A 25,774-nucleotide genomic window follows, 5' to 3' on the forward strand; every position below is an offset into this window, starting at 1 on the left:
ATTGTGCATTGATGTCCATAACAGCGTTTATAATGGCCCAAAAGTGAAAACAACAGAATGTTCACCAACTGATGAATGAATTAAGAGAATGTGGTTTATCCATACATTGGAATATGATTCTGTCGTAAACACGAATGACGTTCCAATATATACCATAACATAGGCGAACCTTGAAAACATTACACTAGGTGAAAGAAGCCGGACATGAAAGTCTACATACTGAATGGGGAGTAACTGCTTAGAGATAGATTTCCTTTTGCAATGATAAAAATGTTCTAGAATTAGTGCTAATGGATGTACAACCCTGTGAATATGCTAAAAAACACTGAATTGCTCACTTTAAAAGTGAATTTAGGGTATGTGACTTATATCTTTTTTTTCTATTTTTAACTTTTTTTTTTTTTATAAACATAAAATGTATTTTTATCCCCAGGGGTAGAGGTCTGTGAATTGCCAGGTTTACACACTTCACAGCACTCACCCTAGCACATACCCTCTCCAATGTCCATAACCCCACCCCGCTGTGATTTATAACTTAAAGTGACTGTTATTTTAAAAGAATTTTGCAGAACCAAAATATATCTTAAATATAAAATGTACATATGGGTGCCTGGGTGGCTCAGTGGGTTAAAGCCTCTGCCTTCCGCTCAGGTCATGATCCCAGGGTCCTGGGATCGGGCTCTCTGCTCGGCTGGGAGCCTGCTTCCTCCTCTCTCTCTGCCTGCTTCTCTGCCTACTTGTGATCTCTGTCAGTTAAATAAATAAATAAATATCTTTTAAAATAAATAAATAAATAAAATGTACATATGAATGTGTGCCTACGTGTGCACATGCACTTGTGTGTGTGAATGCAGACTCAAAGAGATTTTGAAAGTTATACAATGGAATGTTCAAGAATGGATAGATGGGATGGAGAGAAGGGACTTTTTTGTTTTGTTTTGTTTTGTTTCATTCTTCCAATAATGAGCCTGAATGGCTTTGCCCTAGTAAGAACTTTCATATTTTAATAAGTCAGCTGGGGGCGCCTAGGTGGCTCAGTGGGTTAATCCGCTGCCTTCGGCTCAGGTCATGATCTCAGGGTCCTGGGATCGAGTCCCGCATCGGGCTCTCTGCTCAGCAGGGAGCCTGCTTCCCTCTCTCTCTCTCTCTCTCTCTGACTGCCTCTCTGTCTACTTGTGATTTCTCTCTGTCAAATTAATAAATAAAATCTTTAAAAAAAAATAAGTCAACTGAATGCATGCCCAGTACTACCTGGAATGGTCCAGCCCAAGGTGGTATGGTCCTATCTTAGTCAACAAAAGAAGACTGAGAGAATGTGAGAAAGAGTTTACATCATTTTTATACAAGATTACTTAAAGGAAAATATCCAACAAATGACAAAGATTCCAAAATTATTGCATTACCATGCAAATGTAAAGCAAAATCTAAATTAAAGAAGCTGTTCTCCACCCAATCAGGAACTCTTCCGCAACGCCTGGCCATTTCACTGAGATGTTCTGCCATCGGAATCCTCAGCATCAGAACAGACCAGCTATGGATTCAAATCAAGTCTTCTTCCTCACAGAGCTTCATATTTTCCTATAAAAGGCAACAATGAAGAGCATGGCTTGCGAATTTTCTTTCTTGTACAGGGACAGTTGTTCTCCTTGATATGTTTTATTACATTCCTCAATCAAAAGTAGATAATATCATTGATTTTACATGGTCATTGCTGTTTAAGAAAAACTTTGTAACATTACAGTGCATTTCACCCTGAGAACAGCTTTGAAGATGACCAAATAAAACCTACATATCTGAGGCTTGTATTTGTTAGTTATATTTCTCAAGATTATGTATCTGGGATGCCTGGGTGCCCCAGAGGGGCACCGCCTTAGACTCAAGTCATGATCCTGGGGTCCTAGAATGGAGCCCTGTATGGGGCTCCCTGCTCAGAGGGTAGTCTGCTTCTCCATCTCTCTCTGCTCCTCCTGTGTTCATGCTCTCTCTCTCTCTCTCTATCAAATAAATAAATAAAATCTTAAAAAAAAAAAAGATTATGTACCCAAAATGAACATCTCAGGAACACCTACCCTCACAGTCACAGATACCGGAGATATGATGAGATTAATGACACTTTGTCTAGGGAAGGGGAGAGAGGCTGCTCTGGAGTTTAAAGGGAGGCATGTACAAGCAAGTGCTTGTAAACATGAAGCAGAAGACTTAAAGCACACTGTGTTTTCATGGCAAGATGGGGCTGTTCTGTTCTAAGGGAGAAAGATGATGCTTGAGAAAATTAAATGTCTTGTTCGTGTTTTTTTTTTTTTCTTTCTGCTTCAAGAAGCTCTTTCTTGTTATAATAAATTAGATCACAAAATATCTTCCATTAGCTACATTTTACTCTCCTAAAATAGATCTGGGATATGACCCAGTGCTTTGATGAGATCTGGGACAGGCATTTGCAAAATTGTCACTGATATGTCATTTAAAAAGAAATCCAGTCCCAGAAATTCTAGGCCTTTTTAGGAGTTTGGACCATCATTCCCATCATCTATTACATGTCAAGTTTTGGGTTTTATTATTATGATGATGATTATTATTATGTTCAGTTAGCCAGCATATAGGACATCATTAGTTTTTGATGTAGTGTTCAGTGATTCATTAGTTACCAATAACACCCAGTGCTCATCACAACACATGCCCTCCTTAATACCCATCACCCTAGGGGAACCTAGGTGGCTCAGTGGGTTGAAGCCTCTGCCTTTGAGTCAGGTCATGATCCCAGGGTCCTGGGATCAAGACCCACATCGGGCTCTCTGCTCAGTGGGTAGTCCGCTTCCCTTCCTCTCTCTCTGCCTGCCTCTCTGCCTACTTGTGATCTCTGTCTAATAAATGAACAAAATCTTTTTTAAAAATACCCATCACCAGGGACGCCTGGGTGGCTCAGTTGGTTAAGCGGCTGCCTTCGGCTCAGGTCATGATCCCAGCATCCTGGGATTGAGTCCCACATCGGGCTCCTTGCTTGGCAGGGAGCCTGCTTCTCCCTCTGCCTCTGCCTGCCACTCTGTCTGCCTGTGCTTGCTCTCGCTTCTCTCTCTATGACAAATAAATAAATAAAATCTTTAAAAAAAAAATACCCATCACCATATTACCCCCTGCCCCCACCCCTCTCTCCTCTGAAACCCTCAGTTTGTTTCCCAGGGAGCATAGTCTCTCATGGTCAATGCTTTAAGAGGGAGCATTGTCTCTCTCTGATTTCTCCCTCTTCAGATTTCCCTCCCTTCCCATATGGTCCTCCACGCTATTGCTTATGTTTTACATGAGTGAAATCATATGATAATTGTCTTTCTCTGCTTGACTTATTTCACTTAACATAATCCCCTCCAGTTCCATCCATGTGGATGCAAATGGTGGGTATTCATAGTTTCTGATGGCTGAATAATATTCCATTGTCTGTTTGTACCACATCTTCTTTATCCATTCATCTGTTGAAGGGCATCTCAGCTCCTTCCACAGTTTGGCTATTGTGGACATTACTGCTATGAACACTAGGGTGCATATGGCCCTTCTTTTCACTACATTTGTATCTTTGGGGTAAATATCCAGTAGTGCAATTGCTGAGTCATAGGGTAGCTATTTTTAACATCTTGAGGAAAATCCATATTGTTTTTCCAGAGTGGCTGTACCAGCTTGCATTCCCACCAACAGTGTAAGAGGGCTCCTTACCAACATTTGATGTTTCCTCTTTTGTTATATTTTGCCATCCTAATTACTGTAATGTGATATCTCATTGTGGTTTTGATTTATATCTCCCGGATGGCTAGTGACAGTGAACATTTTATCACGTATCTGCTAGCCATTTGTATGTCTTCTTCGGAGAAGTGTCTGTTCATGTCTTCTGCCCATTTTTTGACTAGGTTATTTGTTTTTTGAGTGCTAAGTTTGAGAAGTTCCTTATATATCTTGGATATCAGCCCTTTATCTATAATGTCATTTGCAGATATCTTCTCCCATTCTATGAGCTACTTTTTAGTTTTGTTGACTGTTTCCTTTGCTGTGCAGAAGCTTTTTATCTTGATGAAGTCCCAAAGTTCATTTTTGCTTTTGTTTCACTTGCCTTTGGAGACATGTCTTGAAAAAAGTTACTGTAGCCAATATCGAATAGTAACCTATTCGACAATTCATAGTAACCTATGTTCTCCTCTAAGATTTTGATGGATTCCTGTCTCACATTGAGGTCCTTCATCCATTTAGAGTTTATCTTTTTGTATGGTGTAAGGGAATGGTCTAGTTTCATTCTTCTACATGTAGCTGTCCAATTTTCCCAGCACCACTTATTGAAGACACTGTCTTTTCTTCCATTGGATATTTTTTCCGATTTGTCAGAGATTAGTTGTCAACCATCGAGTTGAAGGTCCATTTCTGGAGTCTCTTTTCTGTTCTATTGGTCTATGTGTCTGTTTTCATGCCAATACCACGCTGTCTTGGTGATCACAGCTTTGTAATAGAACTTCAAGTCAGGCAATACAATGCCCCCAGCTTTGTTTTTCTTTTTCATCATTCCCTTAGTGATTCAAGGTTTTTTCTGGCTCCATACAAATTTTAGGATTGTTTGCTCCAGCTCTTTGGAAAATGCCAATGATATTTTAATATGGATGGCATTGAAAGTGTAAATTGCTCTGGGCAGGATAGACATTTAACAATGTTTATTCATCCAATCCATGAGCATGGAATGTTTTTCCATCTTTTTGTGTCTTCCTCAATCTCTTTCATAAGTGTTCTGTAGTTTCTTTACCTTTTTGGTTAGGTTTATTCCTGGTTATCTTGTGGTTTTTGTTGCTATTATGAAAGGAATCTATTCCTTAGTTTCTCTTTCTACAGTTTCTCTTTCTCTTATTAGTGTATGGAAAAGGAACTGATTTCTGTGCATTGACTTAGTATCCTGCCACATTGCTGAATTGCTATATGAGTTCTAGTAATTTGAGAGTGGAGTCTTTAGGATTTTCCACATGAAGTATCATGTCATCTGTGAAGAGAGAGTTTGACTTTTTCTTTGCTGATTTGGATGCCTTTTATTTCTTTTTGTTGTCTGATTGTTGAGGCTACAACTTCTCACACTATGTTGAAAGATAGTGGTGAGAGTGGGCATCCCTGTTGTGTTCATGTTTTAAGAAAAGTAGGAATAGGGGCATCTGGGTGACTCAGTCAGTTAAGATCTGCCTTCAATTCATCATTATCCCGGGGTCCTGGGACTGAGCCCTGCATGGGGCTCCCTGCTCAGTGGAGTGTCTGTTTCTCCCTCTCCCTCTGCCCCTGCTCCTGCTTGCTCTCTCTCAAATAAATACATAAAATCTTTTTTCTTTTTTAAGAGAAAGAAAGAAAAGTAGGAATTAATGAGCAGGACATAGTATTGCTGATGCCAAGTTCAAGTTCCTAGAAGGACTCCTGGAGGACAAAGGAAAAAGCTTCCAGGGGAGGCCAATCTGAAATATGAAGGCTATAGAAGGCTGGTACACAAGGAAGCCGCTGGGCTCCTTAGTCCTACAGGGGTGGGTGCAACAGACATGCATAGTTGGTTATGAACAAACCCAAAAGAACACAAGTGAATTTGGGGTTTGGCTGACCTCCCAATGCTTCAGAAGTGATTCATGCATAGTTAAGTCCTTCAGATTTTAAGATGGAAATGCAGCTCAACCACACCACTGTTGAAAAGAATTTCCCCAGAGTCCAGAACCTAAACATGTAAGGGTGATAAACTCCCTGTGTCTTGCCAAGGGCATCATCAAACTCAGTAATGTCCCTTTAGCACAGGGATGGGCTAACATCAGATTTGGGCTGATGCTCCCATAAGCAAAGCATGGGTTTTCTCCTTCTCCTTCCTTTATCCCCCCTTCCCTATGAGGCAACTTTGTCCTTCTGTCTTCCTAAACCCTCCTAGGAATATGAGCTGGGATCAGAGATCTTGGGTCCTGTCTAATATTGTTATTCTTCATTGAAGTGTATTGTTAAATACAACCACTTGCCTTTGGCTCAGCTTAAGGGGAAGGTTGTAGTTTGCCTTTTCATCATCACTTCATGGAGAAAACAGCGATGTTGTTCTAGGCTAAGAGAGGCATATATATTACCAATAACAATGAAAAGAATACAAACAAAGCTGGAAAACAAAGGCATTTCTTACTTCTTGCAATATCACACACCTGGTGAGGCCTCCCCCTTAAAAGCCAGGGGCAATTAGATAATGAAGATAGTTCTTCCATCCAACTGGTTGATGTTATTGCAAACCCTATGATAGAAAGTATCTTATGAACCCAACTATCCCATCATTAAAAAAAAATACATATGTATGTGTATGTGTCTGTGTGTGTGCACATACGTGAGTGTATGCCCTTTTATTACACTTCTCTTATGACCTCCTGCTTTAAAAGAATTTCACTGTTATCTTTACTTTTCTTTGTATTTTTATTTTTAATTGAAGTACCGTTGACATACAACGTTATATTTTTTCAGGTGTAAAACTTAGTGATTGAACACCTACATACATTAGGAAATGCTCACTGCAGCAAGTATTGTTACCATCCGTCACCACATAAAGTTATTAAAATATTATTGACAGCATTTCCTATGCTGGACCACTGCCCATTGTTTTTTTAAAGGATTTTATTTATTTATCAGAGAGAGAGAGAGGGAAAGAGAGCGAGCACAGGCAGACAGAATGGCAGACAGAGGCAGAGGGAGAAGCAGGCTCCCTGCCAAGCAAGGATCCCGATGTGGGACTCGATCCCAGGACGCTGGGATCATGACTGAGCTGAAGGCAGCTGCTTAACCAACTGAGCCACCCAGGCATCCCCCACTGCCCATTTTTATTTGGAGATAAGAAGCGAAGCCAAGGTTCAGGGAGTGGCCCATGTCCTCATTATCATGAAATGGTCTCCAGAACCCAGCTGTCTGCCTGCCCCAGATTCCAGCACACCTCACCCCCACTTCCCTTCACTGTGGCCCTGCCTGCTCCAGGCATGTGGCTCTAAGAGCTCCTCGGGAAATAATCATGCTCCCTTGTCATGTGGCTTGTGTCTGGCTCGTCCTCTGAGCTCAGAATCCCCAGCATTAAGCAAACCACAGTCAGGATCTCAGTATCCAGTTCTGCTCACTGCAGGCAGATTCCAGCTTTGGTTGGAGCCCTGACACTGCTACCTCCCATTAGGGCACTCCCTGGTAGTTAGTTCTGCCAAAGACCCTATGAAGAATTCACATTCCAATCGCATGAGGTTCCACTCCAGGGCTCCCTTCACACACTCCAGGTTGACCTTTATGTGAAATATGCTGTTGGGCAGAGCCAGTAATTTTATACATTTGTTATTAAGGAAGATGCCTTCTTTCCACCCCAGGTGTGTGTGATTACAGTAGTGCTAGGATAAAAAAAAATAGTACCTCTTCTTTATGAAATTCTTTCCTACCAGCTCAGAGCTAACCCTGAAAGGTAAGCCAGAAACCATCATTCTCATTTTGTTGATGAGTACAAATAAGCTAGTGGGTAGTTAAACCATCCATCCAGCCTGAGTGGAGATTTAAGGACTGGAACCTTCATTCTGTTGACATGAATTTAGCAATGTATCTGGCAGAGATTTTGAGTGAAAATCAGAAAGTAGACTCTGCATACCCTCTTGGATCATTTTTACATTGGTGACCCTATGTTTTACGACTTGAATAGTCTCTATGACAACAGGAGATATCACTACTGGGAAGTTTAAAATACGTCACCAGTGAGTATTTGAGCTCACTACATACACTTTGTTTCTGCGTTCAAAATACATCACCTTAGAGACGTGTATTTGGTTAGAACTGGCCGGACAGACCCAGTAAATGGGCTATGTAACAAGACAGGAGGAAAACTCTTAAGGACAAAAGCTAATCCAAGGACTTTCTTTTCTTTGTGTCTTTAAGATCTCTATAGGAGTGCCTTATATAGAACAATAGGTAGGTAAATATTTGTCATAATCCTGAATTCATTTCACTTGAGCCCTAGAACATAGGTCTAATAAAAAAATTTTTTAAGTTTTTTAAAAATTTATTTGACAGAGAGAGAGAGATCAATCATAAGTAGGCAGAGAGGCAGGCAGAGGGGGAGCGGGAAGCAGGCTCCCCGCCAAGCAGAGAGTCTGATGCGGGGCTCAATCCCAGGGGCTCAATGCCCTCTGAGCCAAAGGCAGAGGCTCAACTCACTGAGCCACCCAGGTGCCCCAAACAATTTTTAAACCAAATCTATGGTCACTTAATACTTTTTTTAAAAAAAGATGTATTTATTTATTTTAGAGAGCAAGCTCAAGAAGGAAGGGCAGCGGGAGAGAGAATCTCAAGCAGACTTCCTGCTGAGTGCAGAGCCGGAAGAGGGGGGACCCCATCCCATGACTCATGACCCTGAGATCACAACCTGAGCTGAAATCAGTTGCTTAACTAACCGTGCCACCCAGGTGCCCCATCTGACCAATGCTGGGCAGTTCACAGAACAAATGGGGTGTGAACTTCAGTACTTCTTAAGAAGGCAGTGTGGACCCAGCCTGCTCATTTCTATCAAGCTTTACTATGGATTTACAGAAGATCTAGTTTTGTTTATGGGGCTTACCAGTTATTGCCTTATCTCATAGAGTGTCTTTTTCATAGAAGTAAATTCCAAAGAGGATTCCAAGAATGGCCAGATAGCCAGGCCTATAAAACAACTGGAAAATCTGAGTAAACTACACATGCAGCCCTGAGGAGATGGGAGGAGAGGTGAGAGGGACAGAGTCTGTGGTATGTAAGTAACAGGAAGAGATAGAGACAAGATATACCACAGACTCCTGAGCACTATCAAGATAATCTGGGCTGTTGTAATGGAAATGACTAGCTTCCGACCAAGGACTGGTGCTCGCTTTCCAAGGTGTAGAATCATTCTGAGAAGTGGTCCCTGCTCTGGGAATACATTTCCCAAGCTACGTGCATTCATCTAAATGGGGTCATAGGGCAGGTTTGGAGCCAGTGAAAACTGAGGATAAATGGCCCATCGAAATCTCTTACGTGATTTTTTTTTTTTAATGTTTTATCTCTTCCTGGCTGGAGGCAAAGGACTCTAAGGCCCTAGGAGATGGCAGTCCACAACACCGGAAAGAGCCTAGGTGCCCCCTGGAAGGTTGCACTCTGCACCCCTGCATTGGGTTGTTGAGTAAATAAGAAACAGATTTTTCATTAAATTAAGCCACCATGGTTGGGGAGGCTATCTGGGAAAGTAGTTAGTATTATCTTAACTAGTACCTTAGATTGCCCTGTTACTGTTGTAATATATTTACTATAGAGGAGAGCAAAAAGAAAACCTTCGTAATCAGTGCTCACTGAGAAGTAAGAGGCTAACCCAGGCCCTAAAACCAAGCTATTACTCGAGCCATGAATCTTGACCACCCTCCAGTTTTCTCAACTCACAGCCCAAGAAAGCTCATTATTTTATTTTAAAGTTATGTTGGGATATTGAATTGGGTTTATTTGGGTTTAGCTGGACTAATAATACTAGACACTTGTCTGCTGCTTGTGCTTTTCTATGCTTAACATTCTTTAAAGTATTCTCCTATTGATTCTGAAAGACAAAGTCCTTTCAGCTATTATAATAATAGCTAAAGAAAATAATGTCAGATCCTGAGAAGACAAGGCATCAGGCCAAAGAGGATCATTCTTAAGCCATAAAACTGAATAGAATTTGCCCTGATAACTTTCAGAGACACTTGGGACCCGTGACACTTTTTCTTCATTCAATTTCTCCCTTTTAGAATAGGAATGTCATCCAAGTTTGTTCTCTCACTGTATTTGAGAAGCCGATAACTTGTTGTCTGAGTTCACAAGGCCACAGATGAAAAGAGTTCCTGATATAGATGAGATTTGGGGTTTAGAATTGACGCTGGAATGAGATAAGACTTTGGGGAGTATTGGGATGAAGTGAATATATTTTCATGTGAGAGGACAAGAGGGAAGACTGTTATTGGTTAAACTGTGTTCTCTCCCAAAATTCAGAGGTTGAAGTCCTAACCCCCAGCCCCTCAGAAAATGGAAATGGGGTCATTGCAGACATAATTAGCTAAGATGATGTCCTGCTTGAGTACATTAGTGATCCCTCATGAACCACGCCTCTGAGAATTCCTGCCCTTGTGTTGCTCCTTTCTACACTGCTTCCGAGTTTGATCATGTGACTTGGCTTTGGCAAATGAGACAGCAGCAAGGAGATGCAAGGAGAGATTTGATAAGCACTTGTCATCTTAGAATTCTCCCTCTTGGAACCCAGATTCCACGCCACAAGGAAGTCCAACTGCCCTGCAGGAGAAAGGAGAGATGTAGAAAGAGATGTGAGACCACGCAAGGCACACTGTGAAGCTAGCTTTGTTATTACAGCCCATCAGATAAAGACACGTGCATCAGAGACCCCAGGCAAGACCAGCAGAACCACCTCACTGATCCCAGCCCAGATTGCTGAATCATGACTAAAGCCATACAGATCCTCCTTGACTCACAACATGACTGCATCCCAATGTGACTGCATCATAAAGTCAAAAAAGCATTTAATATACTTAAAGTACTGAACACTGCAGCTTAGCCTAGTGTACCTTAAACGTGCTCAGAACATTTATGTTAGCCAATAGTTGGGCAAAATCAGCTGACACAGAGCCTGTCTTATAATAATGAGTTGAATGGCTAATGTAATTTACTGAATCCTGTACTGAAAGTAAGAAACAGAATGGTTGTCCAGAATGGTTGTGAATGTATCATTTGTTTCCCCTCACGATGGTGTGGTTGCCTGGGCGGATGTCGCTGCCACTGCCCAGCAAAACACGAGAGAATGGTACCTGCCCACCGCTAGCCCTGGAAAAGATCAGAATTCAAAATTCCAAGTACAGTTTCTTCTGAATGCATATCACTTTCACGCCATCATAAAGTCAAAAAATCCTAAGTCGAAACATTGTAAGTCAGGGACCATCTGTAGTTGTTTTAAGTCCCTGTATTTTTTAAAAAATTTTATTTATTTATTTGACAGACAGAGATCACAAGTAGGCGGAGAAGCAGATGGGGGCGGGGGAGCAGGCTCTCCGCTGAGCAGAGAGCGGATCATGACCTGAGCCGAAGGCAGAGGCTTAACCCACTGAGCCACCCAGGCGCCCAAGTCCCTGTATTTTAAAGTGGTCTTTTATATACCAACAAACAACCACAACACCCAGAATCTTGTCTCTTCTTATTCATCAATAACACTAGTAAATATCACCTACTATTTGCATCTTCCATTCTTAAATGCCTGTAGTTAGCGTTAGCATTTGAACTGAAATACAGAAACACTCTTTCCAATGAGGGTGAGGAAGTTTTTCCTTCAAGACACTTCTAGGAAATTGAGATTTTAGAAAGTGACGTTTGTATTTTGAATATTTTTCTACGAAGTTAGTGTCTTTAAGATAAATTAAGTCAGTCTCTTCTTACTTTTTCTTTTCTGGTTTTTGCCTGTGGGTAAATACCTAGGGAAAAGAAAAATTTGATCTCATGAGTTTCATGCCCTGTTTTTCGCTCTTGCCAAAATTCTCTGTTAACTTCATTCCAAGTTAAAAAAAAAAAAATTCTTGTGAATATGCCTTCTGCCACGGCATCAAGAACAGTGCCAGAAAGGACAATTCTATAAAAATAGATTTCTGCATTCCGTATCTGTGTGAATCCACACAGTCACTCTTTTTGTAGCTGTCTTGTGAGTCATAGTTTTCCTCTAAAAGTAACTTTTTGACCATTTGTGATCCTTCCTTGTAAGCATAACCGTAGCCTCCTTTGTTCCCCTCAGCTTGGTGTTATACTTTATATTTCTTTCTTTCATTATTTATGTATCTTTCATAGGTTGGTCTTTGAAGGAAGGCTTTCTCCCTTATCGCTCAGGTGGGGAGAGAGTAGTTTACCTTGAAACAGAGTTTCTTTAAAAATCGTCATCAAGCATTGGAAATTCCACTAACATGATAAGCAAAAAGAAAAAAATGGAAAGAAACAGCAGCAAAAACTAGTTTTTCAGTTGTTGAGATGGCTTCAGAGTAGTCAAGCCTTGTTTAAACCAGTGTTACTCGAAGTGTGGTGTGTGGACCAGTGCCAGTTCACAAACTGTTTGTAATGAAAAAAGTACAAAAAATGTGTATAAACTTTTTAGCAATTTGATATTGCCATGACTTCCAACTATGTGATCATTTTTCTCATAACCCAGTTTTATTGTACATTATGAAATATTGGTCAACAATGGATTAGAATTTTTTTTAATGGTCTTTCTTCACAGATAGTTAAAGAGGCACTAGTCTAAATGACCTCTCTAAATGACCTCTCAGCCTAACGCCTAAAACAGGGCAGGACCCAGAGTGAGCAGTCAAAAAATATTTGTTGATTGGCCGATTGTTACTTGATGGATAATTTTTTTTTTTAAGATTTTGTTTATTTATTTGACAGAGATCACAAGTAGGCAGAGAGGCAGGCAGAGAGAGAGGGGGAAGCAGGCTCCCTGCTGAGCAGAGAGCCGGATGCAAGGTTCCATTTTAGAACCCTGGGATCATGACCTGAGCTGAAGGCAGAGGCTTTAATCCACTAAGCCACCCAGGTACCCCTTGATGGATAATTTCTAAACTTCTGGTTCTCCAACATTATGTTGTCTTTACTGTTCACTCAACTGTACATAAAAAAATATAAAGAGTCAAAGTTCCATAGTCTTTTTTAAAAGGGCATGAAATAACCTGCCTAATTCTCTTCGCTTCGTCTGAGTAATAATTGCACCCAGGTTTAGAGAACTCAAAAGAAATGACACATAGCTGGAGTTAAAATTAGCTTTCACTTAATCTATAATAGCACCTACTGATTTAGCTGGCTTTGAGCAGGGAGATGCGTGTAAGGTGTTGAACTCAACGTAAGGACTAAATCCATGACTCATTCATTCTGGAGACGAACTGCATCACTGGGTTATATCAGGTGAAACCCACTCCTTACACTTAGAACAGGAAGTCAGACTCCTTACAGTCCTGTAGGTTCACAATTGCTCTCTACCCTAGAGAACCTTTAGGAGCCCAGCCTTCGGATTAAGGAGGCCTGAATGTGTAGCAGGAATTACATCCTGAATTCCTTCCCGTGGCCCGTGAGCCTCAGGGCAGTCTTGCTCCTGGCTTTGCTCTGACATGCAGTCCCCTTAACTGGGCTATTGCCTTTTTCCTGTGTAGTTTTAGGCCAGCCATTTCGTCTCTATGTGTTTGGATCCCTCATCTGGAAAACAAAAAAAGAAACGAGGACAAGGACACCATGAAGGCTAAAGGACACAATGTATGTGCGCATGTCTGCTGTAGGGCTGGACTGAGCCCCAGCTAATGCTCAATAGCATTGTGCTTCACCTTGTCCCTGCTCCCTGACCACGCTCCCACCATGCAGTGTACCAGCGTTAAACCCACAGGCCATAGAGTTACAGACATGGGGTTAAGTCCCAGCTCCCCCATCGACTACCTTCTGTGACCCTGTGACTTTGGAACTCCTCTCAGTCTGTTTCTTCATCTGAAAAATTTTACCCTTGGCATGAGCTTTGTGCATATTGGATGAAGTCATCATTACAAAGGGTCTAATACAATGCCAGCTTGTAGTGTGCTTCTAATTTAGCAAGCTATTGTTATTTTTATGCCCCATTTTAGAAATAGTCTTGACTAATAGTCTTGTCTGAATTTCTGTCCAGGGTCCTCCCTGGGATTCTGGTTTCTCAGAACGTGGAAACCTTCCTTGCTCTTGGCATCGAACGCCAGTCCTTAGCAATTGAATTTCTGCTTCTACCTGCTGCACAATTTTTGCCTTGCCAGAGCCCCAGGGTCTTGGAGGGCCTTGTCAGGACTTAATGTAGAAGCTCTCAGTGCCCTAAGATCCACTGGTTAGCTGGTCTACCTTGCCTACCGCCTACTGTCTGCCCCTAGCCCTGCAGGACACTGCACCAGCCTCTAGGCTTCTTTGTTTTCTGTCGAGAGCTCCCTGGATCTCTTCCTCCTCACTGAGCCTGACTAGCCCCAGGAATAAGCCAGAGTGGACTGGCCCTTGGGCCACCTGCGGAGCCCAGCTCTAACAGGACTTACTATGGAACAGCTCAGGGCATTGATCCCATCCTGGGCCGGGCACATCATACGTGGTATTAGAATGTTGGTACCAAATGAAAGATAGATGTCACTAAGAACCACTTTGACTAGAAATCGTGCTTGATTGTGACTCTTCCCAGCAAATCTGCTTACATTTCTCTTTTTAGAAATCACGTGGATTTCACCCCCATACCCTTCTACTTTCTGCTTGTGGTTCCTTCTTCAGCCTTGTTTCATTTGTTGTGGGAACTACGGATCCTACACTTGCACAGAATGCACCAAAGCTGACAGTGTCCAGTGAAGGGCTGTGATCTAAGCTCAGCTTGAGCTACACCTCTTGGGGAGCGGGGAGTGGGAGAGGACATCCTGTGTACAAGGACAAGGTCCCTCATTCAACATCATAATTCCAGAACCACCCCCACCCCCACACACACATAGATACACCTCACACATATACATACAAGGAGCACCAACTGGTGTAAAATACATACAAGCACACATACCAATGGAGTCACAGACCCTTAGCAGTAATTTTCAGGACCCTCGTGCTCCTTCCAGCCCCATGTTGGGCCCAGTGATGAGAGGTCTTTGGGGAGTGGGTAGGAAGGCTCTGCTTTTGGTGAAGCCATGATGCTGGCCATCATGGGACAATAAGGTAATGTCCTTTATTGTCCTTGATTGTTCCTGGTCCAATGGCCTCCCTTATAAACTAGAAGCACGTGCCTTAGGTTCCATTAACTCCAAATCTCATGAGAAAAAAGAATACTAGAATCTTTGGTTCTATATCTGAGAAGCCTGTAGTTCCTCAGATAATCTGTGACCACTGATTCATCATTCATTCAAAAGTATTCAGTGAGTACCTACTATGTGCTAGGGGGTGGACGTGGCATTGGACTGGGAAAAGAATGAGACAAACACAGTTTCTGATTCCAGGTGGCTCCCGCTCTCACGCTCAGTCTCACTGAATTTCCTATAAGCCATCCTGCCTCTCAGCTGTAAGAAGCCCACCCAGGAACCCTCACCAAAATAATGAACCTCCTGCCACACTTGAGAGTTGCACCATTTTTAAGACACAGTTGGGCACATGACATCTAATGGCCAAACAAGGGCCTCCAAAGCCAAATGTGAATAAAAGACATTATATTCTGCATGTTCAACCATGGAGGGAGGGAATCTGTTTCCTCTGCAAACCAAATTAAACTTGAAGTCCAGTCTCGCTCCCGTGTAAGGCTGGGATAGACTGTCCATAGCATGGGAGTTCTCTAGTCCATTTTCCCTACAGACTGAACCCAGCTTTTTGGGGCTTCTCTAAAATGGCTTTGGTGCAATTAAAGATTAAGCGAAACAAGTGCCAACTTTGCAAATAATTTGAAACTAAGTCTGTGCGTATGTGTCTGCTACACTTTTACCCTTTATGGGTTTAGCAAGTGGATAAGAAAACGTAAGGAGTCAGCAAAGGTACATTAAAAGACAACGCTTTCATGCGACCTCTCCACAACCCCAGTGGAATGCTAAAAACAACTCCAGTTAGGATGCATGTCTTCTGGGTGCATCCATAATAAAAAGCTTTTATCCCCCAGGGCCAGATCAGTGAGAGGGTACTTTCCAATTATTAACCTGACTGTCTTTAAATAAATGTTAGGCTCTGAGGGACGTGGGAGAGTTACACAAGCATGCTAAGCCTCCAAATGAAAACCAAACACTTCAGACAAAAATCTAGGCATCTGGCTAGGGGGTAAGAGCTGCGGAGCTGGCCTCTCCACCACAGGGTTTAGTCCACTGGGTCACAGAGGAGGCTCCCTGCCTTGTAGAGCTCACGGTTCACCATGAGTTTTAGCTCATGCAACTAACTGCAAGTATTTGATGGAACTCTGCCAAAGGCAACTGGCCCCCAGGAAAGCATCAGCAAACCCTATCGTGGAAGGGAGGGAAACCTAACATTTTGTGATGTAACTATGATGAATAATAAATGCAAAGATGTGAGATGTACCAAAAAGCAAAGTATAAAAACGGCCTGGGTGGCTCTCAGCTTCTCGTGGGAAAAGTGGGGCCATTTTGTGAAGTTCCTCTATGTCAGCGTGGCTCTCCTCTCTCTGGGGAAAAGAGGTACAGTGGAATCTTCATGCAAAGACAAGCCAGGACCAGGACTCCAAGCGCACCACTCGACCTAAGGCAACATTCAGATGCCCCACGCGGGAGGAGAGAAAGAGTGCTTTGGCAACAACGCAGGGCACAACTTCATTAATTCGTCAATGAACACTAGAAAAATGTTAGCAAATGAGATCCCAAACAACATTCTTTTCAGAAAATACCATAAAGAAAAATAGATTGTCAAAGGAGGAATCTCTTAAGAAATGGATTCAGAGGAAATATAGCTTAATCAACAGAAGTATCTACATTATGTTAAGTACATTGAAAAGACCCTGCAAAGTAGATACAGCCTACCAACAGCGTCCCTGGCATCCTTCAATATCAGATTCAAAATTTTTTTAAAGATTTATTTACTTATTTTAGAGGGAGAGAGAGAGAAAGAGAGAGAGAATGAGTGAGGAGGGGGAGGAACAAAAAGAGAGGGAGAGCAAGACCAAGCTAAGCCCAGAGCCTAACGCAGGGCTCAGTTTCACGACCCTGAGATCACGACCTTAGCTGAAACCAAGAGTCCATCATTTAACTGATTAAGCCACCCAGGCGCCCCCAGTCTAAACGTTTTTAAAATAATTTTCATCAGAGTATTAAGATAATATTGACATAATCTTATATTAATTTCAGGTGTTCAATGTTATGAATCAATATTTGCATAGATTGCAAAATGATTACCACACTAGTCCAGTTGATACCCATCACCTTACATAGTTACAAATCTTTTTTCTCCTGATGAGAACTTTGAAGATCTACTCCTAGCTACTTCCAAATATGCAGTACACTGTTATGAACTAGAGCCATCACACAGTACATTACATCCCCATGACTTATTCATTTTACAACTGGAAATCTGTACCTTTTGGCCCACTTCACCTATTTTACCTGCCCCAGCTGCTGGCAACCACCAATCTATATATCTATGAGCTTTGTTTTAGTTTGGTTTGGGTTGGTTGGTTTTTAGATTTCACATATAAGTGAGGTCATACAGTATTTATCTTACCCTGTCTGATTTATTTCACTTAGAATAATGCCCTCAAGCTTCATTCATGTTGACACAAATGGCAAGATTTCATTCTTCTTTATGGGTAAGTAATATTCCAGTGTGTGTGTGTGTGTACATGTGTGTGATATGTTCTTTGTCCATTCACCTGCTGATGGACATTTAGGAGATCTCCATGTCTTGGCTATCATAAGTAATGCTGCAATGAACAGGGTGCACATGTATGTTTCCAACTTAGTGTTTTGATTTCCTTCAGATGAATACCAGAAGTGCAATTGCCAGATCATATGGTAGTTCTATTTTAAATTTTTTGACAAACCTCCGTATTGTATTTCACAGTGCTTTCTCAAATTTACATTCCCACCAAAAGTGCACAAGGTTTTTTTTTCCCCACATCCTCACTAACAGTTATTATTTCTTATCATTTTGATACCAGCCATTCTACGGGGTGTGAAGTGACATCTCATCATGGTTTTGACATGCATTTCCCTGATGATTAATTATGTTGAGCATCTTTTCATGTACCTGTTGGCCAGCTCTATGTCTTCTTTGGAAAAATGTCTATTCAGATCTTCTGCCCATTTTTTATTTTTTTAAAGATTTTATTTATTTATTTGAGATAGAGAGTAAGTGAGAGAGAGAGAGAGAGAGAGAGAGCACCAGGACTCCACACCCCCACCAACATGAGTTGGTGGGGGTGTGGAGGGGCAGAGGGAGAAGAAGAAGCAGGCTCTCCTGAGCAAGGAGCCCAATTTGAGACTCCGTTCCAGGACCCTGGGATCATGACCTGAGCTGAAGGCAGAAGCTTAACTGACTGAGACACCCAGGCTTCCCTCTTCTGTCCATTTTTTAATCAGATTGTTTGGTTTTTATTTTCAGTTGTATGAGTTCTTTATATATAGCCCCTTATCAGATACATGACTTGCAAAAAATGTTCTCCCATTCAGTAGACTGATTTTAGATTATTTTCCATTCACACATGCACTGATTCATTCAACTAATGTATTTTTAAAGATTTTATTTTTATTTATTTATTTGATAGAGAGAGATCACAAGTAGCAGAGAGGCAGGCAGAGAGAGAGAGAGGAGGAAGCGGGCTCCCCACCGAGGAGAGAGCCTGATGTGGGACTCAATCTCAGGATCCCAAGATCATGACCGGAGCTGAAGGCAGTGGCTTAACCCACTGAGCCACCCAGGTGCCCTCAACTAATACTTTTGACATAGTCATAGTAATATCAATAATAGCACCTAGAACTTAATGGGCCCAGTGCTACATGTTTTATATGCATTAATTTAATCATCACAACAATCCAATAAGGAAGATTATATTATTATCTCCATTTTACAGATGAGGAAACCAAAGTGTAGAGAAATTAGTATTAGGGTAAAGCATACAAAACTGCTGGTATTTGCCAAATTTGATGTGCTAAATGGCAATTTCATAATTTTGACCTGGAAAATTGGCAATTTCTTACAGCTCAACCCAAAAACTTTCCCAGGATTAGGAAGTTAGTAGGAGATCCAAACTCCTGCTCTTACCAATCATTAGTATCACTTAGTATGTGCCAGAAACCATGAAAGGTTCTAGGAATACAAGGGTGAGTGGATTTATTTTGATGGATGTTAGTCATCTATACATTGTGTTTTAAGACATGCCTAGTAACATTTTATACTTCTTTCTATTTATTTTCCTTCCCCTAGGCTCCATGTCAAATAAGACAAATTAATGGGTTCTGTTATAAGTGTTGTTCAATTTAGAGTAACAATGCACTAGGATGTTCAAAAATCGCTTGTGGTTTTTTTTTTTTTTTTTTTTGGCAGGTTACTTTTTGCTGTTGTCACTACTGATCAAGTCATTTTAGTTTCCCTTGGTCTTCTCTGAAACACATCCAGCTCAAGTTCAAGACAAACATCATGGTCTTAGGCACATCCCACTTGAATGCGTTGGGACAAAAATTGTGTACTTGTGTCTTGGAGTAGTTCTGCTCTTCCCTTCCTAGGGTTCATAAGAAAAAGTTCAGGAATATAAAATTCATAAGGCCAACTATGAGCAGTACCTGGTTTCTACAAATATTCCCTCTGTCCCATGACATAATAATGCCTCCCTCCTCCTGATGATCAAGGTCAATTACTTGATCACTGTCAGGATGGTGACTCATCTTCTCACCTGATGCCTCTAGACACTTGTCCTCATCATGCCAGCACTGGGGAGGCCAATGATAGAGGATGTCAACTGGTTGATGTCAACTCAGTCATTTTGTCTATTTGGTCATTTAGTGCCTCTTTAATGGTGAATTCTCTTCACTGAGAATTAGCATGTAACACAAAACTCTTCACATTTTCTGCTTACTCCAGCATGTTCATCCACAGACCTCTACTCCAGAGCTCTTTCTCCCACATTTTCCAGTCTAACTCCTTCCTCAGTTCTGAGCACAGGCCAAGCCACTGCCATCTGCCATGAGTCATGTATAGTCTAACCTTGGGCCACTTCTTTCTATACAAAGTGGAAGACCACGTCTTCCACCTGAAGTTCTGTTTTTCCAGCCACCATCAAGTCCTAAGTGGGACTATTGGGTAGCCACCATCCAGTTTCAGCTTACACTGGTACCTATCCCCCCCCCCCATTGCAACAGGCAAGCCACTAACCAAGCTCTAGCTTTTCCCTTCTCTATAACATTGTCCTAAGGGCTTGCCACAAACAGCAAGTGTGAACTGAAAGAGAGGTGCTGCTGACCTGCTCGTGCAGGTTTGCTTGTGTCCTCTGATCCTGCTCAGGCTTGACCCCAGATAGGTCACTCCCTTCTCATGGTAGATCGTTTCTGGGCCCACCAACCTTAGGACAGAACCTAGTTCAGGATGGAAAGTTCCAGCCATGTGGCCACTTGATGTCCATGGTCAAGCACTCTGTCTACCAGGGCTCAGTAACATCCTGCTATGTGTTCTTCCTGTGCTCTATCTACCTCCTGGCTGTGAGGGTATTTAAGTTCATGTCAGGCTTCAGAACTATTATAAGCAGAGAGTTCTAACTCCTTGTTCTACTGTTGTTTACATGATTTAACCTCACACTTAAGCTAACTCCATCCCAGGTACCCGCTGGAGAATAAGCCTCAAACTGAGCCACTTGATGACTCAAGGAGAACAGTAGTTAGGCAGGACCACCCAAGGGTCAGGAGTGCACCCATTCTCCTGGAAGCCAGCCCAGCAGATGCAGTCCATAAACTGCACTATGTTGAGGTTTCCTGAAGTCCTTTGACGTTAGGTTGTCAGTTTATATAAAGGACTGTCCCCAAAACAGCTCCATGAAATTCACTGATGCACTTGCCATTAAGATGTTATTGAGGAACAGAAAGTTAAAAATAGACCTACCCTATGATCTGGCAATTGCACTACTAGGTATTTGCCCCAAGGATACAAAAATGCAGATTTGAAAGGATTTATGCACCCCTGTGTTTACACAGCATTATCAACAAAAGCCAAACTATGGAAAGAGCCCAAATGTCCATTGACTGATGAATAGAGAAGGAGGATGGGGTACATATGCACAATGGAATATTACTCAGGCATCAAAAAGGATGAAATCCTGCCATATGCAATGATGTGGATGGAGCTGAAGTGTATTATACTAAGCAAAAGAAATCAGACAGAGAAAGACAAATACCATATGATTTGACTCACATACGGAATTTAAGACACAAAACAGATGAACATAGGGAGAAGGGAGAAAAAGAGAGAGAGAGAGAGGGAAACAAACCATAAGAGACTCTTGAAGATAGAGAACAAACAGAGGGCTCATGGACGGAGGTGGGCGGGGGGAGGGCAAGATGGCTGATGGGTATAAAGGAGGACACTTGTTGTGATGAGCACTGGTTCTTATATGTAAGTGACAAATCACTGAGTTCTACTCATGAAACCAATACTGCAGTTTGTTAAATAACTAGAATTTAAATAAAAATTTGAAGGAAAAAAATTATTGAGGAAACTGTGCATTGTTCTATATGGTTCACTTTTCTCTGTAATAGCTGGCCTTCTATCATGCAAGTGGATAGTTTTGATCTTATGGACACTGAAGAATCACAAAAATGATCCTATCCCTCTTCAGCATTGGTTGCTAAAAAGCTTAGAGCCAAGTGTGTGTCCTTCCTGCTTCCCTTTTTATGTTTTCCCTCATTCTTGGCTTTCTGTTATCTTTCCCATTTTCAATTTTCTCCAACCCATTTTAAAATTTCTTATTTTATTAATACCTTGTTTTATTCAATATATTTATTTAAGAGAATTTAAGCATTGTCTGGCGGGGTTATAAAATAGCAAACAGATACACAGGAAGCTTAGTGGCTATAAAGTCTGCTTGCAGAGAATCATTGGAAGCTTTGAGAAAAATCTCAAATAATTTAACCATTCTGATGGAAGTATAAAATTGGCATAGCATTTCTGAAAAGCAATTTGTGCTTAGGAATTAGCAGTTTTCACAATTATTTCGTATGTTATGACTCTGGAATCCCAGAAATGTATCCTAAGGAAATAATAAAAAATGTGGATAAAATTTAGATATCAAATAATTATTAGCACTATTTTTAATCACAAAAACTAAAAGAAACTTATACTAAAGAGAAAGGTCTTATAATAGGAGAAAGGACTAAAAAGTGTTGTAATAGGAGAAATGCTAAATAAATTACAGTATAGCTAATTTTAAATGTAGGATTTTCTAAGAATTTTTAATGCCAGAGGAAAATGCTCACATGATCATGTTTAATAATAATAATAATAATAATAAATGCAAGCATGCTTACTTCCAGTTATGTTACTACATGCTTAAGAAAAGATTAGGGGTGTATCCAACCCCTGATGACTCTGGGAAATTGTATTATGGGTCATTGTTTTCTTCTCCTATTCTCCCTCCTTTTTGTATTCTGGGCTGGTAATTGGGAAAAAATTTATTTGACTAGCTAAAACTTCCATCTTAAGAATATTTATTGAGTAGACAGGCAAGGATATTGCCTATCAAAGGCAATAATCAAAATCTATATGTATCATTTAAGATTTAGTTATAGGTTGGGATATTGCCTGTGAAAGGCAGCGATATTAGGGTACCTGGGTGGCTCAGTAGGTTAGGCCTCTGCCTTCAGCTCAGGTCATGATCCCAGGGTCCTGGGATTGAGTCCCATATCAGGCTCTCTGCTCAGCAGGGAGCCTGCTTCCCCTCTCTTTCTCTGCCTGCCTCTCTGCCTACTTGTGATTTCTCTGTCAAATAAATAAATAAAATCTTAAAAAAAAAAATCTATGTGTACCACTTGCATATAGTGCTCCTGTCCCTTCTCAGAGCACCCTGTCAGCAATTCTTTTATTTTGAGGGATATTATCTATAACCTTAAGGTTGCAAAATGCAGAACCAGAAACTTCATTCTGACATTTACTCAAACATTTGTGTACAAACGCAGTAAAACAGCATGATGGAGAGAGAAGTTCTACTCCCTTTGCCTGGGTTCAAATATCACTTTCCATACTTCTATTCCTTGTGATCATGAACAAGTTCTGCATCCACTCTGAGTCTCAATTTCATCATCAATAATAAATTTCAAAGGAGGTTGGAATAGGAATAAAATCAATGACACATTCAAAATGCTAGCACATAATGAGCACAGATCAATGTGGGAGACGTTCTTGGCCCCTTGTGCCCCCATCCCTTGTTTCCATTCTCACTCTGTATCAGAATACTTGCAACAGAAAGTGGCTTACAAACCTACAAACAAACAAACAAAAAACAATATATAGGTACACAGGCATGTCTATACCACATGACATAATGATGTAATCAGATGCTTACATTTACTTATAATGATTTTCCAGAATATAATATTAAATGTTTTTCATTTATATTTGACATTTCAGAATAAGGACTAAATATATCGTACATAAATATATAGCACAAAGGCATAGATATGATACATGCACATAGGTAATATAATATATATGCTATGGGTGAGACTAATAAAAACATATTGATGACTCAAAACCTCCCCCCCAAAAAACCAAAACAACAACAACAAAAGAAAGTGCCTTGCACAGTGAGAAGTCCAGGAACAGGGCAGCCCCCATTTGTCAACACAGACCTTGGTGACACCAGCTCTTTGCCCTGCCACCCTCAAGGAATAGCTCCCCTCATGGTCACAAGGTGGCTGCAGCATTCTAGGCATCATATCCATGCAGGAGAGTGTCCCAAGCAAGAGAGGACCTTCTCCAGGACCTCTCTCTTAGAAGTAAGGAAACCTTTCTTAGAAGACCCCAGCACACCTCCTCTCAGTCTCAGAGGTCAGGATTTGTCACATGCCTACCCTAATCCAGATACTACCACCAGCCTAGATCAGAGAGCTTTGGACAGCAAAGGGGACTGGGCCCCCCTGAAGTACAACCTAAGGTGGAATCTGGTAGATGCCTGAGCAAAATTAGTGTTCAGCTAGGGGAAAGGAAAGGGACCACGGATGCCAGGGCAGATTATTCAATGTTGTGTTGTTACACTGTAGATTGCATGAAGCCTCGTCTATTGTAAATCCCAAGAGATGAGACTGAGCTAACCAGCTGGGAGATGTGGTTGGGGGAGGCACACAGGGAATGCAGAGAAGGCAAGTTGTCCAGAGTAGACTCTTCATCAGGGTGAAGAGGCCTGATCACAAAAGAGAGGAGGGAGAGGGCTCAGGAGAACCAGTCTGACCTATGTCACAGTGTTATCTAGAGCAAGTTCTGCTGGAGCATAAACTGGGACAGGTGTCCCATCAGGAGCAAATGCAGGACAGTCTGCGCTGGTATGAGCAGACAGTGACAACAAATATGGCCTCATCGGAGATGAACACTGATGTCTGGGCATATTTCTGAGCATGGGGATATGGAGAACCCAATCCCTTGACTCTCCTATTGAACAGTTCCTAGACGTTGGCCACCGACCATATCTCCAGTTGTGAACTAGCCCCTGAAGAAAATAAAAAGTAGAAGACCGGGGTCTGCTTTGAAGAATTTCAACTCTGCTGGAGGAGTCAAAAGGAACCCAAGGGGGGTCTAGAGCAACACCCAAGGCTACGGAAGCAGGAGCTCAGCAAAGCTGGAAGAGAGATGGCTGCGGGGCGTGGGAGGGGGGCTTGAGCTGGGAACAACCCCTGGGAGAGCCAGGGTCTGAGTTAGGGCAGACAGAAGAGGAGGGAGAGATGAGAGCCATATGGATGGGAGGGAGGTTGATGACAAGGAGACGCTCTGATAAGTATGGAGACACTCTGGTGGGTCGTGAGAAATTATTTGGATAGAGAGAACAGAGTCATGGGGATTTAATTTCATGTGTTAGGACTGTTAGGTTTTGGGAGAGGGCCTCTGTAGATGGAGTCGCCTGGTGACGATTATGAGGGTGCTGTTCTATTTGGAGTCTTTATTGTGAAACGGACTTAGCCAGGTGTGTGGCTGATCTACAGGCACATTCTTTCCTGTGACTTTGACAAGAATCCCATCAGCAGCCTGGCCAGGACTCACTGCCAAAACCAACTTTGAGCAGCAAGTGTGGCAGTAAAAAGGAAACAGGCTTTGGAGCCAGATGAACTTCATTAAAGGTCTAGCGCCATCGTTCATTAGCAAATACCTTCATCTCTCAGAACCTTAGTTTTTAGGCTGTGCAATGGGCATAATACCTACCCCACAGACAGCACTCAAAATATATTCTCTTCCCTCCTTTTGCTTAACAAAACTCTTAAAGCAAAACCTCCCGTGCTCAATCTTATCTAATAATGTTGCATGGCAATGTCAAAACTGTTTCATCCATTAACACCAAAGGCAGGGAAAAGTTTTGAGTCTTTCTTGATTTAACTTGAAATTCTCTACCAAATTTTGGAATGTTCTTATTTTAAAATTAAGCACAAAGTGGGGAGCCTGGGTAGCTTAGTTGGTTACGCAGCCGACTCCTGGTTTCAGCTCAGGTCATGATCTCAGGATGGTGGGTTGGAGCCCCACACTGGCCTCCATGCTCAGCACAGTCTGCTTAAGATTCTCTGCCTCTCCTTCTTCCTCTGCCCCTACCCCTTGCCTGTGCACTCTTTCTCTCTCTCTCAAAAAAATAAATAAAATCTTTAAAACAAATTAAGAACAAAATAATATGATTTATCTACAACAGATAAATATTTTGATTTGATCCTGAACTTTTATTTGTTGTTTTATTTTTTCTACTTTTGAAATAAGTATTCATTATCAGTTCAACTGGGAAGAAGGAAGGAGGCGCGGAGAGGTGAGCAGAAAATGAGTAGATTCTTATAGTATGAGCGTATGAGACATCTACTTTTACTTTAGCATTTGAATTCTCTAAAAAGGCTATTATTGCCTTTTTATACTTAAAAAATAATATATTTTTTAACTTAAAAAATGCGATTCTCCTACTTTTACTTACCCCAAACCATCCCTGGGAGAGCAATAAGGCGATATGCATGAGGAAGGGAGGGAACAGCTCCTGAGCTTTTCCAGCTTTGAGGCAAAAGGTCTTAAGGGGTGGGATTATGGACATTGGGGAGGG

General features: G+C 41.6%; 1 long non-coding RNA gene across 1 annotated transcript; it reads right to left on the minus strand.

The window, feature by feature from the left end:
* Positions 1–1,321: 1,321 nt before the first annotated feature.
* LOC309847299 lies at positions 1,322–25,739 on the minus strand. Its single transcript, XR_014302383.1, has 2 exons — positions 25,652–25,739; positions 1,322–1,578 (listed from the first exon to the last, which is right to left on the minus strand). It is a non-coding gene; the product is annotated as an uncharacterized lncRNA (long non-coding RNA).
* Between the last annotated feature and the right edge of the window lie 35 nt (positions 25,740–25,774).

The sequence above is a fragment of the Mustela nivalis genome, assembly GCF_964662115.1.
Source record: "Mustela nivalis genome assembly, chromosome: 14".
Taxonomy (NCBI): Eukaryota; Metazoa; Chordata; class Mammalia; order Carnivora; family Mustelidae; genus Mustela; species Mustela nivalis.